The 20374-nt window shown below is 32.6% G+C and overlaps 1 pseudogene; it reads left to right on the top strand.

The window, feature by feature from the left end:
- LOC149415623 (uncharacterized) overlaps positions 1-20374 on the top strand; it is a 145073-nt pseudogene that overhangs the window by 551 nt on the left and 124148 nt on the right.

Genomic DNA, 20374 nt, shown 5'->3' with positions numbered 1-20374 from the left:
AACACAATAAGAGAAATGTTTGCTTTATTTATAAGCGCAGATATGGTAACAGAAATATGCCAAGAAACGAATCGTCAATTGAGTCGTTTACCCGGGAATATGATTGAGCAATTATCCGAAGATGAATTATATGCTTTCATCGGTATAATGCTTGCTTCCGGCAGAAATCGCACCCGAAAACTAAGTTTGAATGAGTTGTGGACAAGTGAAAGTCCATTTTGTCAGCCGTTTTTCACGGCAGCTATGTCTCGAGCCAGGTTCATAAATATTTATAGTCAGATCCGTTTTGATAATAGAGATACAAGACGAGAGAGATTTGAAGCTTCTTCAGACAAGCTAGAGCCAATTAAGTCGATTTTCAGTAAATTGGTAGATGCGTGTAAATCAAATTACTCTCCATCGCTTGATATAACCGTGGATGAGCGTTTGGCGGCGTTTAGAGGTAAATGTCCATTTCGGGTATATATGAAGTCAAAGACAGCCAGGTATGGCATCAAAATATGGATCGCTGCAGATGCTAAAACCGCATATATATGTAACATGCAAATATACAGCGGTATGATAAATAAATCAAGGCAATCGTGTCGTTATGGAATTGGTGGAACCTCAATATGGCACCAATAGAGGCATAACCACAGATAATTTTTTTACGTCAGTACCACTGGCGGACAATCTTCTGTCTAAAAATCTGACCATAACTGGCACTCTTCGCAAAAATAAGAGGGAAATCCCTAAAGAGTTTTTGCCATCAAAAGAAAGGCCATTGTATAGTAGCCAGTTTGGTTTTACATCAAATAAAACACTTGTGTCATATGTGCCTCAGCAAAATAAAGCAGTTTTGCTGCTATCAACTCAATTTCTTGGAAATGAAATAAGCCAAACCGATACAAAAAAACCCGATATAATTTTACATTATAATAAAACCAAAGGTGCCGTTGACACAGGGGACAAAATGACCTCCGAGTATTCGTGTGTAAGGTCGACAAGAAGATGGCCGTTTCGTTTGTTCATGGAAATGTTAGACATTGCTGCACTGAACACATATTTATTATGGATTCAAAAGTATCCGGAGTGGAAAAAAATAATAGAAGTAAAAGGAAATTATTCATAAGACAGCTTGGTTTAGAGTTGGCCAAGCCCAATGTAATGAAAAGAAAAAACAGCACGGTCAAATTTCACAAACAACAACAAGATGCTTTCGAGACAGTTTTGTCATATTATCAAGAAACACCACCCGCAACTGCTGTTACGAATGATATTACGAGTGATTCAAGAAATGTACTAGTGTCCCGAGCACCGTCGAAAACTTGCAGATTTTGTCCATACAACACAAAAAAAGAAGCACCATAGTTTGTCATATTTGTCAAAAATCTGTATGCACAAGCCACAGAAAAGAAAAAAAATATATTTCCTGCCACAATTGCGATGCAATTATGATTAACAATTTAATATATTTGGTTTAAAAATTTTATTATTTTTAATTTCGCTGTATTGTTTTGTTCTTACATAATTTTGCTGTTATATTTAAATATAATGCATGTAGAATTTTTAATGTTTAGTTTCTCAATATAATATTTCTTTTTACAAATTTGTTTATTTTTTTTTAAAAAAAAAATTAAGTTTGAAACCCCTGCAAGACTGGCAGCGTAAACACGCAAAACTGTGTGCGTGAGTCCAGCGCCCATCCGCCGCCATTCGGTCATGGACCGTCGTTAGATAAGGACTCTTCGCACGTTTTTTTAGCATCTGCCGATGGTTTTTACATGTTTTCAGCTATTAAATTACAATTATTATCACTTTTGACATAAAATATAATAAACATAAGCGATTGGCTATGAATATACATTTTTTTACGATTTTAAATCGCTTATTTTAAGATGTGTATTGACTACACAGCACCGGAACGCGTGTATTTTTTTAGCACAGTAAGGGAAAGGTTAATCATTTAGTAGAGTTACGCAATCACAATAAAAAATCCAGTGATTTTTCATTATAACATTGATAACAATGCTCTTGAGACATTAACACAAATCAAAGACTTAGGCATCACTTTTCAATCAAATCTTTCATTCGTTAACCACATAACAGAAATCTCTAATAAAGGCTTAAAATGTTGGGATTTATAAATAGGCTAACCAGAAATTTAAACAATATAAAGTGTATTAAATTGTTATATTTTGCCTATGTAAGAAGTCAACTTGAGTACAATTCTCCTGTCTGGAACCCACATTATAATATACATGTACAAACTGTTGAAAGAATACAAAACAAATTCTTAAAATTCTCAAAACAAACGTTTTATAAATTTTAAAATTGGTATTCCAGCAATCATGTTGAACAACAACACTCTGTTAAATTATATGAATATGCTCAAATTGTCAGACAGAAGAATTTTCACTGACTTGGTATTTCTATATAAAATTCTAAATGATTTAGTTGATAGTCCGGTATTGCTAGAATTGAAAAGCTATCGGATTCCACAACGTAATACTAGAAGTCAGGATTTATTTCAGTGCAGAAATTCTGGGACTAACTACCATATGTATTCTTCTTTGCCCAGAATACTAATGGAGGGAAACAATTATACCAAGTCAGTGGACATCTTCAATTTAAATGTTGTTAATGAAGTAATTCAGTTATGTACAATAAATAATGTATATTTCTTAATATTCTCATGTAAAAGCCCCGAAAAAGGGCGTAAATAAATAAATAAAAAGCTTTTTAAAGACACTCATTATTTTATAACTTGTCAAGTTATCACCCTTTCAGATTCACTATTTGGACAATCGGTTATTGAAATGAAAAAAAACTAACGTTAGCACATGGTTGTATGGCTAGCTTGTTGAGATCCCACGAAGGTTCTTCTTTCATTGATTTTTTAAAAATATAATATATTTTGCTTTCTTTAAACGGTATTAAATTATATTATCATATCTCTGATTGAATAACTTCTAGCTTGTCAAGAATTCCTTAATTAAAATTTGACGTTGCAACTACTATGGGCTAAGTTGTATAAGAGTTGTGTAAGATATTCCTCGTAGTTATTTTAAAATGAAACCAACTGTTTTGATCTTAAATTGTTAACAAGGCGTACTTAGGAAAGGTACTTTTCAAATGTTCAATAATGCTTTATCATTATACCTTTCATTAAAATTACTTCATCTTTTTTAGAATTTAATACACAATAACACAGTATTGCCTTGTCTCCGCGGTAAGAATCCAACTTTTTTGTTAAAATTCGAGTTATTGAGCGACAGTGGCTGCTCGAAAACCCCATTATATATTTAAAATAATAATGATGATGAGAAAAACCACTTTGTACAAAATAATCGAAATTATGTTTATTAGTATCTGTCCATTTTGTTTATTTAACTTTATTCCCACGGTTCAGTTCAGTTTGTTTTTATAAAAAAATTACTAGATCACATTTAAAAAGATGAAGCGAGTTGAATCGTCCTTTCAGTGAGGTTGAAGAGTTCCTAGTAGATCTCCTATTGGACCTACAGCTCACGATGGCTCGTCCCTTCCAGCGAGATGAGGGAAAACCTAGACTGAATACCTGATACTGATAGCGAGATGTATCGTCCCTTTCAGTGAGGTTGAAGAGTTCCTAGTAGTTCTCCTATTGGACCTACAGCTCACGATGGCTCGTCCCTTCCAGCGAGATGAGGGAAAACCTAGACTGAATACCTGATACTGATAGCGAGATGTATCGTCCCTTTCAGTGAGGTTGAAGAGTTCCTAGTAGTTCTCCTATTGGACCTACAGCTCACGATGGCTCGTCCCTTCCAGCGAGATGAGGGAAAACCTAGGCTGAATACCTGATACTGGTAGCGAGATGCATCGTCCCTTTCGTGAGGTTGAAGAGTTCCTAGTAGATCTCCTATTGGACCTACAGCTCACGATGGCTCGTCCCTTCCAGCGAGATGAGGGAAAACCTAGACTGTATACCTGATACTGGTAGCGAGATGCATCGTCCCTTTCGTGAGGTTGAAGAGTTCCTAGTAGATCTCCTATTGGACCTACAGCTCACGATGGCTCGTCCCTTCCAGCGAGATGAGGGAAAACCTAGACTGTATACCTGATACTGGTAGCGAGATGCATCGTCCCTTTCGTGAGGTTGAAGAGTTCCTAGTAGATCTCCTATTGGACCTACAGCTCACGATGGCTCGTCCCTTCCAGCGAGATGAGGGAAAACCTAGGCTGAATACCTGATACTGGTAGCGAGATGCATCGTCCCTTTCGTGAGGTTGAAGAGTTCCTAGTAGATCTCCTATTGGACCTACAGCTCACGATGGCTCGTCCCTTCCAGCGAGATGAGGGAAAACCTAGACTGATACTGATAGCGAGATGTATCGTCCCTTTCAGTGAGGTTGAAGAGTTCCTAGATGCTATCTGAATCTTTCGTTTAATTTTGGAGATAGCGTGTCGTGTCGCCTTTACTTTTATTCACAGAATTTGAACAATTCATCGAATTCGATAGTTAATTTTCAAGGTCTATTCGAGTTCTGTTATTATTTCATTTCTGTTAAGCAACTGGCCTATTTTGATGTAATAAGAGAACTTGAATAAGACTTTCACAGAACTTGAAAATTAACGTTGAAATTTAAACAATTCTTCAATTTTCAAAGTTAATTTTCAAGTTCGAGAATGTTCCCTGTATATGACAGTCGTAATATGTTCAGAAAATGATACATAGAAGTTGATGCCTATAATTTTTCTTTGCTATTTTCTATACAGGCAGGTACTACGGGATTATATTAAAATTATTATTTTTACAACTCCGTCTTAAACCATGTTTAAACAAGATAGTTATAAGGATTCGTATATGTTTAGTTAGTTTTAAAAACAATGATCTTTATTCCAGAATTTCCACAGCGATATATGAACTATTTATTTGTTGTGACGAAATTACACAGTTTCCTGAGATCCGCCGGGCAGGCATAACGAGTCTCTCTCTCTGGTTTCAATCCTGGGATTGGTTTGCAGCAATTTCATCTAATCTCCTCTTCCATTCTTCCCTGTCTTGTGCGGCTCTTTTGACTTCTGCATATGATGAGCAGCGCACGTCCACCAGCAGGTCCTCCAGGTACTCTCGGCGTGGGCGTCCATAATAATAATAAAAAATAACGAGTAAAGACTACAAAAATCCTTCCCTAAAAACCAATCATCAGATTCTTGGTAAATCCCTTCTGTCAGCCGCTGACCAATCAAACGCCCTCCATCGGAGAAGATACGAAGCTTTTGCTTTTTGAAATAAACTACAATTCCTTTTTGATATTTGCTCAGAGTTGCCGGGGCGATTACAAACCACTCTTACTTAATATTATTATCTAACGTTTTCTTATATCTATATTGTTTGCCTCAAATTTTACAATTGTTCAATACGAAAGGAATCCGAAAAACAAAGCAATTGCCTTTGTAGAAATTTAAATACATGAATATTTAAAAAAATTAGAGACTCGCTTTGAAAACGAGACAAAATTATTTCTGACCTTTATTATAGATAGTATTTTTTTAATCTCGTAAACGTTACTTTTCAAGTAAAAAATATAAGATAAAAATTCATATCGTAGACCGGGTGGTAATTTTAAATGGTGACGACCATTTTAATTCAAGGTTAATTTAAATTAGCTATTTTTTTACTGCTTCTACATATTTCAAATGTATTGTTTGAAAATTAAATTATATATCCTGTTATATAAATTACAGAAATATAAGCTCAAAAACATAACGCCTTGCTCACTGGTGGCTCGTGACTTTCGGGTGTACTAGAGTGCTAATATTAAATAAAATGGAATTATGGATGTTGTTGTGGTCAGAAACGTATTTTTTTATTTATTTTCGAAAATTCGATTTCTTGTATGAAGATTTTAAGGAAATTTCAGGTTGGCAGTAAACTGCACCGATTTTCTGAAAAAAAAACAAAACATTTTTGGCCACAAAAAAATCAATAATGCCATTTTATTTTCATGAAAGCCCTCTATTACTCCCAAAAGTCACGAGCCACCACTGGCCTTGGTATCTCATTAAAAATCGAGCTTGAAAATGATCCGAAACACATTTGATTTATTTGTGGTATTTTAAATAGGTAAATAGTTATCTATGTTTTAATACAATCCTAACACATTTTTATAATAAACAATAACATATTTTCGTATTTAATTGTAAATTTGTTTATATTTTCTTCCAATTTTATTTCTTCTGGTAATTTGCAAAATATCTTCAATGCTCCTTACATCAACGATTTTTGACCCTGCGTTTTTTTTTCTGAAGGGAAATCTTATGCAATTTATTTTATTCATGTGTGTGTTTGTTAACAGGTTTTCAATTTGACAATAATTCAATTAATGTATGGACATGAATTGTTTTGCAGATTAGAAATATATTAAATAATTTTCTTAAATGACAAGATATTTTACTCCTTCAACATTTGCTTGATTTTCGTATACCCATTTTACTTCAGTATAAATCTTATAGATCTATTTTGTTGTCATTTGTTTATTCAATCCATCGTTGGCTATGAATAGAACGCTGCTACAGTAATTAACGTGTGGTACAATGATTTTGATTCAACAGTTTTAAAATTATACTCCGGCAAATGTTTGTTTACTTTAAATAATTTATGTTTTTATGTAAAGAATTCATTCATTTGGTGAAGACACATCGATATTTGTACTATTTTTTTAGTCGGTATCAAGAATATCGGGTGAAGATTGTCTCATTTGTCTCCCCGTCAAGAACCGCCACTGCCCTAATCTATTCAAAATGTAAATATTAGTGTCCCTAACCCAGGAAATTCAACATGCAACTTTGAAGTGTCCCTATACCAGGACATTCATCGGTGACCGGATAAATCATCAAAATGATATTTCATCACATCTTTAAAAAGTTATATAAAGTCATGAAAAGTGATAAAAAAAACTTTATTAACTGGGTTAAGTAGGTTAGGTTAGGTTTTTTTTCATCGTTTCTAATGACTTTATATCAGTTTTTAAAGGTGTGTTGAATTGTCGATGTGTTGATTTATCATGGAACCAATTCAACGTGCGACTTTAAAGTGTCCCTAAACCAGGACATTCAACATGTGACTTTAAAGTGAAATAATATCAAAGCCTTACAGACTACGTTTGATATTTTATTTACGTGTACATGATTTACATTAATTCCCAAAAAGAATAACAGGCGAAACTAAAATAACAAAATACAATCCTTTCTTGAACAGATGTTGAAATTCATTGCCCTGTTTGGCGACAAAAGTTTTCTTTCATATCGGTATAGATCATTCATTCAGGAATTTTCTCTTTAGTGATTAGGAGCTAGAAATTTTTTGTTTATTCCATGGGCCGACGTTTGGTCGGTTAAGACCGGGTGCTTAGATCTTGGAAACCAAAGCTATTTAACAACAAATGAAAAAAAACCGGAAATGTAAATGTACACAAAAAAAAGGTTTAGCGGCCCACTCGGCTCCTTACAATTTCAATTGAATGAGAATCTAAAAAAAGACCCTTTGTTTTCCAGTGTCAATCCCACAACATTCCCAAAATAACTGTTTCAGCTTCCGAACGGCCAACGTTCATAATTTTAAAACATTTTGTTTACCACATTGTTAATTTTCATTTAATTTTGATACCATTTCCCGTGAATTTTATAAATAACTAGTGCTATTTGTCCAGATTTCGAAACGTTATAGATCGATGAAGTTATAAAACGAAGTGCTTCATTTTAATATATTTTTAAAGGCTTTAATATCGGAGTCAGTGGGACTATAACATCCCTAAAATTGTATTGTGTGTGAAGCTGAAAGGAATGGGGAAGATAGGGAGGTAGGGAAGAGTTCAGACATTTTGCTGACTCAAAGATCAGAAAAACAAACAGATTTTCTGCTGTATTTAAAAAATATATATTAGTACATGACGTAAGTTTAAAGCAGAACACAAGAATACCTCACAGTATTCAAAGTCCACATCACTAAGGTTTCCTGTTCTGGGGCAGCCTGTAGTTTTATATGTTTTTATTTACTCTCTAGTGTTTACATTATCGTCATAATTTTTCTGTTCTCTCAGCCATGTTTTTTTTTATTTTTATTTTTTTATTTTTATTTTTTTTTTTTTTTTTAAATATAGATCATATGGGTTACATTAATACATACATATTTTGAAAAATATAATATTTAGGTTCATAATTGGTCATGTATATCTTATCAGAAAAGAGGAGCTCTTGTTCCTGATAAGGGAGCTACGATTCTTACTTGGTTTTATTTATATTCATTTTTGTTATTATTATTTTTTTCATTTGGTATGGCACTATAAAGTTTCGCACCATGAAATTTTTCACATTCGGGAATAACCAGTATATTTTGGCCTATTAATTGTCCTTTTTGAGTATTTATGTCGGGCAGTGGAGTATTCAGTTGGGTGTATACGTAACTTTGGAGTCGGTGGTGTCGCTATTGTAGGTGCTCAAATTGTGCTGATATAAATATATCCGCGGATTTAAAAAAAGTTAGGTTAAGTTAGTTCTCCCCTTGACCGCCTGCACAGTTAGTGTGATACTTTCTCATTATATACATTTATTATTTTATTGATTTTTTTTTGAAAATTTATTAACAAATGCAACAGAGTTGGACAGTTTTGGAGGCAAAAAAGCAAAAGATCATACGAACGCGCCGTGGAAATACACACTATTACCAAAATGTGCTTTGAGCTATAAACAAAGAGAAAGAGAATACTTGCTAATATTATTTAATCAAAAGAACCTTAGCACGCAACAACATAATTTGTTTATGTATTCCATGTGTCGTAAAACGCAAAAGTAATAATTAAATAAGTCGGAACATTCGTCCAACTGTCGTCCGTCCGTTTACCCTTTTGCCCTGTTTATGTCGTAGATGTTTTTACGCTTCACAGGTTTAACGTTGCAAGTTGAAACGTAGAACTATTTAAGACACTGAAGAGATAAACCGATGGAATTGTATTGAGGTCATGTCTGTGTGCCCGAAGTTAGGTCAATTTGACCTTTTTATATTAGAAAATTAATTTCGGTTCCATGATAACTCAACACAATGACAATTCAACATAACTTTAAAAATTGATATACAGTCATTAAAAGCGACATAAATTAACCTTTAAACCTAACATCACCTAACCTAACCTAACCTACTTAACCTGATTAGTTTTTGTTTCATCCCTTTAATGAGTTTATACGATTTTTTAAAGGTGTGTTGAATTGTCATTTCGATGAGTTATCCGATCACCGTATTTTTTAATTTTAAATTATTTATTTAGGAAACAAATAGTAGTACAATAAAGTGTAAACAATAAACATTCGTATATTATAGACCTGTAAAGTTTATTTTCATTATCCTGACGAAGAAGCCATTGGCGGTGCTCGACTTTTTTCTACTTTCAATAAATATAATATCCATGTATTATATATATAAACCTTCTTGAAGAATTCTCTAAATGAAACTCTGTTGCATAGTTTAGAAGAACTAAGCGCACACACAGATAGTGACTTTGTTGACTATTTAGAGAAGTGGTGTACACAAAGTATTTCATTTCCATATAATTAAAATGACGCAACAAAGTAAAGTAAAGTTTTGCAACTATTGAAGAAGCAATAAAATTCTATTAATTTAAAGGTTAATTTATAATTTGTACCTAGACAATACATTACAAATGATAAGAAAATGTATTATTAAGAACTACATAATATTGTAAACAAGTGTTCGCATGATTATACTACTTATAACAATATAATACAGATCATTGTAATGTATTGTGTAGGTACAAATTACAAAATACATTACAATGATCTGTATTATATTGTTATACTGCTTATAACAATATAATACAGATCATTTAAGATCATTTTATCATTTTACTGCTTATAACAATATAATACAGATCATTTTCACAAACTAAAAGTATTTTAATTTATCGATTTCTTGAGATGCATTAGTTGAAAATGTCTACATCTTATAGGGCATTGTGAGTTTTACAGATACGTCCTAAGAGATTATTAGTGTGGTATTCTAAATAAGTCATTCGATTTGGTGTTTTGTTCGGGGCCAACAGATATGATGAATCAACAAGACAGTTCACTGTTTTGTAGAGATTTTTCTGCGATTATATAAAGCGGTAGGTCAAACCGACGATCATTGCAGCGATAGGATAGGTGTTTTATAAATTTGTTTCGGACATTTTCAATACGATCAATGTATGTTTGATATTGAGGATTCCAAATGACTGAGGGTATATCATATAGGTCATGTCTGAAGCCTAGGAGTAGTAGAAAGGTCTAATGGAAGTTAGAGACTTCAGTTTTCTTTCAAATCGTTATTTATAAATAACCCTTCGAGGGATTTTGTATTCGGTGGTTAAAGAGAATTATCGACGTCGTCAGTCGCTATTTTGTCAATGGCGGAAGTCTCTGACTAGTAAAAAGTTATATTCGGACAAGTTTTCTGAATCGGCCTAGATCTTAAGTGTTTCGAACACGCTTAAGGTTTGTTCGGGACCTGACGATCAATTGAATAAATTAGGGGAAGGGTTGGAATAATTACCCAAATGCTATAATAAAATTTAGAGCAGATATTATCTAAGTATTATATGGAATAGAAGAAATGATTTCTCCAATAAATATTAGGTAAAATTTATGAAAATAGAACAAAATAAAGTAGCCTACATGGTCGAGGGGTAAGGCACTAGCAAGCTGGAAGACGCGAGTTCAAATCCCGGCGTGCGCAAGTAAATTTTATTTGATTCATTCGTATTATTTTACAAATTACTCATTTAAAATAATGTATAGTATATTTGTGGCACGTTCCAGAGTGTAAGAAAATCTCAGTATCACCTTGATGTAAGATCACGATGGTTCAGTATTTTATTAATAAAGTACCGTTAAACCAACTGTTAAGCTTTATTCTACTTTTATTTCTTTCTGACCGGACCGCTTTCTGACAATCACGTCCATCTTCAATACGTTCAGTTTATTACTAAATAAAATAATTTTTATTTTTTAATGTTTAATTAAGTTTCTTACAAAGTGCACTATTTTTTGTTATGTTGTCTTATTAGACGTAGGAGGAATCTATAACTGAACTCCATGATTCGACCATCTTACATTTCCTCTGCCTGTAAAATCATTTGTGTGTTCCGTGTCCGGTCAATCTCGTGAAGTTGGTAGCCGTGTTTGATAGTACCTTTTTATTCCAAAAGAGTTGTCTACTGTTCACAGAACTACTAGTTTAGGTACAATAAGTGATTTTATTTGTTATTGGAAAAGACAAATGATTTGGCTGAATGTACAAACGAATTGATATTTTTAGAAATGTGTACTAATTCTTAACTTTTTCAATACAGTTATAATGATTATTTCAATTTACGTGATATTTAACCAATTTACAAATTGTAACTAACTTACAATTGGATACGTATTAGAAAATCCAGAGATTTTTTTATTTTTATTTTATTTATTTAATATTTGTATGTTTTTTACAATAAATATACAATTATACATATTATACAGTGTTATCAAGGTAAATAATAATAGCTTTTCCTCACCATAAAAAGACGAGGCTCTTGTGTTTGGTGAGTGAATCCTAGCTCAATTATATGGAATCATGTAAGTAAGTAAATAATATATTTGCAAAACCAAAGGGAAATAGGCAAGATTTATCAATAATACAGTTTCAAGATTTGAAGGAAATAATAATAAGAGTAAGATATGGACATTTATAGTAGTTTTAGGTAATTTTTTAATTTTATTTTAAATTCCTGAATATCTTCAATATTTTTTAGATATAATGGAAGGATGTTAAAATATGTTATACCTAGATAGAGGTAGGTATTTTGTGTGTGCTTTGTATTAAGTTTTGGGATTTTGATAGTTTTTTGATATCTGACTGATGAATTGAATTGTAAGTTATTTAACTGTATTTCTTTATAAATTTGTAGAATTGAATATTTTTTATATATATTGTCTATTGTGGGTACATTGAATATTGAAAAGAGAATCTCAGTAGAAAATTTGGATGAATTTGAATTATACAATGTAGAAAATCTCAGGTTTGTGTCTGATAAGTTGTACTCGATTTAAATTCAGTGACTAAATTATATTCTTTTGTTAATTAATTTATTTTTATCAAGTTTATTTTTAGAACGCCTAATTAATTTGCTTTTACATATTCAATGATGTTATAATTCAATTTATAAAAACAGTATATTTATGCACAAGTTCTGATATGTAATTATTACTATAAGTGACAGCTTTTTAGCCTTCTGAAGGCATTGTTAAACTGTTTGAGATTCGAAATAGCTGTAACGCGTAATTATAATTGTACCGCAGAACTTTTTAAAAATAAACTATTTTCAGAAATTGTATTTTATATTATTGAACATATAAAATCTTTTGAATTGCAATCTGTACCTACTTCAAAAGGTCACAGACGGATGTAACTTACTATATTTTTTCAGGAGAGAGAAGTGGCTAGATTTTTTTAAAACACTATTTTAAGTCGAACAAAGGTGAGAAATGACTTTGTCTCATACTGTTCATTTTATGTTATTTTATTTAGGGGTTTTTAACAAAGACCTCCATAAACAAGAAAGAACAAACAAAACCATCATTTTGTGCTACAAATAGCAATTTGTAAATAATCTCCATAATTACGAAAATGCAGTCCAAGTATCTAGAAACAGACATGTTTTACGTCTTGTTGAGACGTAAAGCGAGGACGTGCTCTACTCTATCCTCTATCCTCTCTCCTCTCTTTTCCTCTCCACCTCTACTTGCTACCTATTTTCTGTCGAGAACCTTTCTTCCCCTCTGCCATAAAACCGTGCGACTGCATAGCTTCACTGTAATTTACTTGAGAGCTGTTCATTAATAACTAATTGCCTACCTTTGATTCCTTCGAGGTTAGTTTGCAGGTTATTTAAATTTTAGTGTAATGTTAGAAAAGGACTTTGAACTGTTTGATGACAAAACGTTATTTCACAGAGTTTGAACAATTCATAAAATTGCTAAAACAAAATATTAACAACTTCTTTGAAAGTCCTATCTAAGTTCTGTTAATATTCAAGTGTAGTGGAACAACTAGCACACGATGAAATAATAATAGAACTTTAATACAACTTTCACAGAACTCAAAATATTTACTTTGAAATTTGATGAATTTTTCAAATTCTGTGAAACATCCAATCCTAATCCCATTTCCACAATATTTTCTTTTAAAAAGTTTCAGTGACATTTAAAAATGATGGCGTATTATAAATTTAAAATAAAGAACTTACTGACTTCAAAAGTTACGGTTAAAAACAGAATATTTTATTCTATACTGCTGCAAAAAAATATTAATATATCTATCATTGGTGGTGTGACATTGTATGAATGTTTGTACCTTCATGACAGAGTTACATTGTAAATTATACAGGAAGTTTGTTTCATACCAATGCTTTTTAATTTGTTTGATGTCGACCTGGTTTCGCTTTGACTATTAGCTAAAGTTAATATTACTTCCTGATGAAGCTCGACTTCAAGCGAAACCCGGTTGCGTTAAAAATACGAATAATTAAATAGTTGCGTAAAATAAAAATATTTTAACCATAGCGAGGTACGAAAAAAGACACGAGGTTACAATAATTAGTGAATACTCTCTTTAAAATCAAACAAAACCACCCACCCACAGGACCTCTTCTTTATGTAATGTATAATAAATAGATATAAATTATCATATTGAGGAAATTTGCCACGAACTTATGCAACAACCGAAAAAAATTTAGAAGATAAATCAATACTCTTAAAATAAAATCATGCAAGTCCATTTTTATATACTACAGTTAAAAAACAACAGAGAGATTTTCAAAAAGTAATAATTGGTTTCGTCTGCATTTCCGTATTGTTAAGTTCACCGTAAAGCCAAGTTCCTTCTCAAGAAGAAAGAAGCAGGTAGTAGCTAGATAGGTAGCAAAGGGGTGGTAGCCTGGAGCTTGGAAAGTGCACCTAGTCTATTTGGTACCCAGTTGCCAGGTATTATCCGGTATCTACTTGATAGAGGTGAATTATGAATTTCCATCAACTGCAGGCCGAAGACTATCTATAGCCTAATTAGAATGGTTTAACGCTATACTGCATAGAACGTTGCATGCAATACTCGAAGAAAACAATAATTATATCATCTTGAGTAATTTCTTTTTTTGATACTCTTAATACGAAAAACAATCTCGCGACATGAATTAACGCCATGGGAAAAAGCTAAAAAATGCTCGTACCGGTCAAAAGCTTCGACGAAATATTTTCCTCCAAGGTCGAAACAAAGTCATTTTATTTTTAAATAATTTTACGTCTATTAAATTCCGTTTTCCGTTTGCATTGCACAGATATTATCTTTTATCTTCTGTAATATAGTCTATCTATAATATGTAAATAGGAGTGTCTGTGGCGGGCGGGCGGCGAGATTTTAAACAAAATGATTAAATTTTGCACACTTCACCTTCAAAACGAGAGGAAGGTCACTGTCTATATGATATTTCGAAAAACCACCCACATTCCCCTTTCCTACCCCATAAAGCAGAATTATGATATTATTGATGTAATTTTGCACACCAGACGTTCAAAATAAGAGTAAATTCATTGTCTATACCCGGGACTTCAATTAGTTATAATAGTTAAAGAAAATACTCTGTGGATTGATGAAATTTCGCACATTTGACCTTCAAAACAAGAGAATGATAACGATCTACATGATATTTTGAAAAACTGCCCCAACCTCTTTTACCAACTATTAAATCAGAATAAAACAAGGGCAATGCCGGGGACATCAGGTATAACATTATCTATTACTTTTATTCAGAATCATTTTGAAAGGGTGGGCGCGGATAACTCCCCAACTTGCCTGAGGGCTTGGCAGATTACGCCACTTATCGCAATCGAAGTCCTGCTAATATATTGAGTGCGTTTTTTTTAACATGGGACATTTAAATTTACGAAAAACAATTTTTTGTTCATTGTGTAAAACGATTTTACATACTAATATATCTATGATACATCAAATGTTATAGATTCCAGTAGTCCATCGCTTCTTTTCACACACCATAGGGCAATATCTTTGTATTACAAGTCGGTTGTCATAAGGACATGATCAATCATCCTTAAATCCTGAGGAATCCACAGGAAACACTTCCCATCATCCTAAAAACATTTTATTTATCCCTCGCTCTGACTTGTTCTATTGATGGATACTGACGCACTTCTAAAAAGGAGTCAGGAAAAATAAAAAATCAATACATATCATTGTAGTAGGTACCTGCCTAGCTATAAATTATAAAGACAAGGCATGGGATTCGGCGGCACACGAGGCTTTTCAATTTTATTCCCATCGATTAAACAATCAATAATTGAACTTTTGACATGACATTCTTAACTCCTCGACGGTTAATCCGCACCTTCCCAATAAGCGCGGATAATCGGCGTCTTACCACACGCAAACTCTGCTATCACATTCTAAGTACCAAACATCTCACTTTTCACGGCACCATGTGAATAGGTATAAAGGTGGAAGTGATTCGCGGTGTTCAAGGTGGAAATGGTTTGCCCTCTTTGAAGGTTTCAGTACCGACTTTTGAATAACTTGAGTTTTTGAGGCTTTGACTTTAAAGGCTTCTGTTTAACTAATGGGTGCCTTCCAGATTCCACCGGATTAAAAAAAATATTGTTAAATTATAAATAAATGTAAAAACATTACAGGCTTATAAATTATAATTATAATTGAGTTTTACTGTAAAATAAAATAAAAAACACTTTTTTTAAATACATAGTACCTACTCGTAACTCCACAAAGGAGGCCCCGAAGGGAAATCATTTTCCTCGGCCAGTAGGATTATCCAGCATCGACTGACTATTCAGATTTGGTCACCAAACAAGGTTTAAGCCATTTTAAGCAAGGTATCGTTTCTGAATGGTGAATACTGGCGAATCTCTTTCGTGCCCAGAGAGAATTTAGTGATCCTTACTTCAGGTAATTTATTTGAAAGGTTTTGTTTGCATTACGTTTAAATTTTAATTGACAAAATCACAGGTTCTGATATAAAAATCAATGATCAATCAGTTTACTCGGTAATCAAACTTTGGAAATCTTTGTCAACTTTGGAGGCTTCTGTTTTACCCGTCCGAACCAATCTGTCATCACCCCTGCCATAGCTCTCTCTCTCGCTCGCACCCGTGGGAAACATGCCGAATGCGTATATAAATGTACAGCGAAATGGTTGCCGTCCCGCTCCCACTCGCAGGGGAGATGGGTGGCAAATGAGGCAGGTGTTGAGGACATATTGTTTGTGGGATTTATTATTTTATTTTTATTTATTATGAGAAATTTATTGTGAGATAAAATTACAGTAAGTAGAAAAGTATGGAAGCAGTGAAGCAGCTATACATATATATAACGCTGTGACAAAAAAATAATGCTTTGTTTACCACTAATATAAACAAATTATGAAATTTAGGTTTTTGATATGCTTGAAATATTAAATCGTGAAAAATAAATTATAACACAATATTTTTCAACAAGAAAAGATTCAGTAGTAGGGGACGAAAGTATCGAACAAGTGTCCACAATTCACTGACATTGGTCACGGAAGTAGAATGCCTTCATGAAGAAGTCATCGACATTATCACCATCGAAGTTAGATGATATCATAGGGGGTGTTTATTCCTGGGATTGAAACTATTGGAAAAACTCACAAATGATTGTACATGATATAAAAAAATCAGCCTTCTTACAAGTTAGGTCTCTATTGAACCAACGCATCTCAATTCAACCATAATTTATAAATCTAATAAAAGTTAACCCGGTTTCGCCCAAGCTTAAACATTTGTTATTTTTAAATATTACATGTTTTGAAACAAATGGAAAAAAAATTGGAAGAAACAAAAACAAAGAATATTATTTTTTTGGCGGTTGAATTGACATTTACAAGCATTTAGCTCAAGATAGAAATAACTTTACGAGTTATAAATAGTTGGGTAGACAGAGAAATTCCAGGCAGAAGAGGCACACAATTCTTTAAAAAAACTGATATTTATTTTTGAATTTAAATAGTAGGGAATTGTACGTAATAGTCATTTTTTTTGTTAGTCAGCATCATTTTTATTAATTTACATAATTATTAATGATAATGCCTTTTACCGATGTCGATTTTATCAGAACTTCACCAGGATTAGAACTAGCCAATAAGTTATTACGATTATCTTGTTTCTTCTTATTTATAATATCTACAATTTCAGCTAGCGTATGTTTGTGCTGGAAAAATAGTCGACCGATACCGCTGAAAATAATGTTTGTTTAAGTTATTAGTGCAAGGAGTGAGAGTGGTTTGAATGGTAGAAGTAGTCGCGGACTCCCGAAGAATACTTAACGCAATTTCACTGCACTGGATTGAGGTACGGAGTAGAATTAAAGTCAATATGATATAGTTTTTTAACAGAAACGTTGTGGCATACAGTATTGAATGGTGGAAGAAGTCAAAAATGTAAGAGAAAGCCATTAGCAATAGGGAATCGTTGCGGAGTCCACTAGGACTGTTTAAGCTTCAATTAAAGTAGAAGATTTTTTTTTCTAAAGCAGCAAAATCTCTTCAAATATTCACACTTTTGCTGTCTAGATTTTCGCTTAAACACGTTATTTACACCATGGTATATGACGCTTAAAATAACAATTAAATATCAACAATTTGGAACAGACGCCATGTTTTATTTACCACTGTTTTCTTATTGTTGTATTATTTCTATTGGGTATTAACTATAGCGGCAAGATCATAAGTTATTTGAATTTATTTTAAAGTGTGTGTTTTAATGCCTTCCACTTATTAAGACGCCAATTATTCAAATGGGTGTCCGAAACGATGACAAATGTTCTCACAAGTCTAAACAAACATACGCGGCAAAGCGCCCCTAAAAACATACTACGCGATAAATACATTCACTTGATAACAGATTGTTCGCAGCACCTGTTTTAGCCTGAAAAGGGTCGAACCCACGGTCTAATCCTCATCTCCCTCGCACCCGAACGCCGGAGATAGGCTTCCATTGTCGGCAGACAGAGACAACACGCTCGCGAGGAGAGTGGGGCGAAATAGGCCTTATAAATTTTGCGAGTTAATTTTCGAATATATTGTAGGAGAGCATTTGGTATGGGATCTTTACGATTTCAATTAAAATCACAAATAATAGTGTTCTGATGGGCTGTGCGTAAACAATTTATATGCCTTTGCTTTCAAAACGGTACGATATACTTTTATATTAGAAATTTTGTGGATACATTCACATATTATGTGTTATACGAGTATATGTGGTATCATTTTCTATTTGTATGGATCTCACAGTGTATACAGTTTTATATGAACATGAATCACAGTAGCGAGGCAGTTAAGTGAGAAGATAAGTTACATGGGGAGGGGGCGGGTGTTATTGGGAAGGTTGGGGGGTGAGGTGGGTGTTCTATCTGTTGGCGCCTGGATTGGTTACAACTGTAATCAAATGTGAAAAATGAAATAAAACTTTATTTTAATTTTTGGCAGTTTTCGTACATTTACACCCACTAAGTTCTGCTGCAATAAAATGTTTAATAAATAATACAATTGATTAACAGAGCTGAAATTCAATTTTTTTGTCAGCTAAAATACCTGGTTTCACGGTGACAAAAGGAAAAATGTTTTAAAATTATTTATTAAAAAAAACCTAGTACATTACAATAAAATCATTAGCCGCACATCTCGCTAGGGATTCCCGTGTCGAGATGTGCAGCTTTATAATTATAGTAAACAATGAAAATTACAATTAAACTTAATATAGTAGTGAAACCATTAATCTACAAAATAATATATTACAAAAATAAACACTACAGTTATTCAAACTAAAATTACAGCTGGGAAGTACGTTTACTGACAAAATAAGTATTACAAAGTACCCGTGTTGGCTTATCAGCCACTATGGTGACCATAGTTTCATTGACAAGAGGGATAGTATGAATAATTATTAATAAAGCATAAATATTAAATAAATATAATACTGGGTAATTACTAACAGTTACGTAATAGTAATAATTAGAAAATAATAGTAAGTAAAAGATAAAAAATAAGTACATGGTTGTAAGTAAAGGTATTCATGTATTTAACAATTGATTTATGTGTGGTACACACAAAAATTGGTGGAATATTGTGGGTACTATTGTTTAATATTGAATTGTTGCGTCAAATCCCTTTAGCTGTGTTTATTGATGAAATCTAGATAAATCTAGATGGAAGATTATCACAATCAATATATATATATATATATATATATATATATATATATATATATATATATATATATATATATATATATATATATATATATATATTTGTCTCATTGTTAATTCGAATAATTATTATGCCCCGCATTCCAAATTTCTACCGATTTATAACAAGTTTCTCGTTAACTCTTTAAGTTTTTAAATTCTAAAAAAAATGTTATTTTTGAGGATATATCTAAACATTTTCAATGCCGTAACGTTAATCATATAAAATTTCATCGACAAAAAAAAATCGAATAGTAAGCTCCGAAATTTATTTAAAATACGTTATTTCTGTTGTTTAATATGTTATATTCATGAAAAAATTCACAGTGTATCTTTAAATACAACTGAAGCATTTGTCGAGAGATTTATGCTCTATTGCGAGTTGTGTTTTATTAAATATTTTCACCATTTTCGCTTAATTATTATAGTTTTTTAATATAAGCGCGCTCCCTCTAACATTCGTACTTACATATCTCCCTTTCAAACCATATTTGAACGCTTACTTCGGGGCCTCAATGTAGCAATCATTAAATTGGTATCCAATGTAACCTGCTATTTGCTTCTTAAACTTTTTAAGTTATGTATTTAAACAATGGAAAAAGTTTTGTTCAAAAGTTTTATTAAATGGGGGCGTAAGAAGGAAGCAGTGAATCGAGTTAAATGAAGTTGTTTGGCCTAATTTCGATTTCCGGAACATACTTTTAAATTAGGGGATGGTTTTCCTTTACATTTTTTCTCGTATAACCAAAGGGTAAAATATGTATATTTTAGCAAATTTTGCATAATACGGTTTTATATTAATTTCCGAGTTACGAAAGAGTGTAAATTTCAAGGATGCATTACCGGTAAACGAAATAATGGAACACTCAGATGCTTTTTTGAAGTACACCTTCGAGTTTTAAATTAAGGGTAGTAAAACAAAAAGGATTCGTTAGGCGATTGCGGATGGTAAGAGCATTTAGATGTGGGTGTAGGTTTGGTAAATAGGTATCCTTGATCTAAATATAATAACGTTTGAAAGATGGTTAAGTCAGAAAC

This window comes from Hesperophylax consimilis, chromosome 18 (genome assembly GCF_061612785.1).
Source record: "Hesperophylax consimilis isolate HC1 chromosome 18, BYU_Hcon_1.0, whole genome shotgun sequence".
Classification (NCBI taxonomy): domain Eukaryota; kingdom Metazoa; phylum Arthropoda; class Insecta; order Trichoptera; family Limnephilidae; genus Hesperophylax; species Hesperophylax consimilis.
The sequence above is the reverse complement of the archived record's forward strand: the minus strand, read 5'-3'. Positions and strand labels throughout refer to the sequence as shown.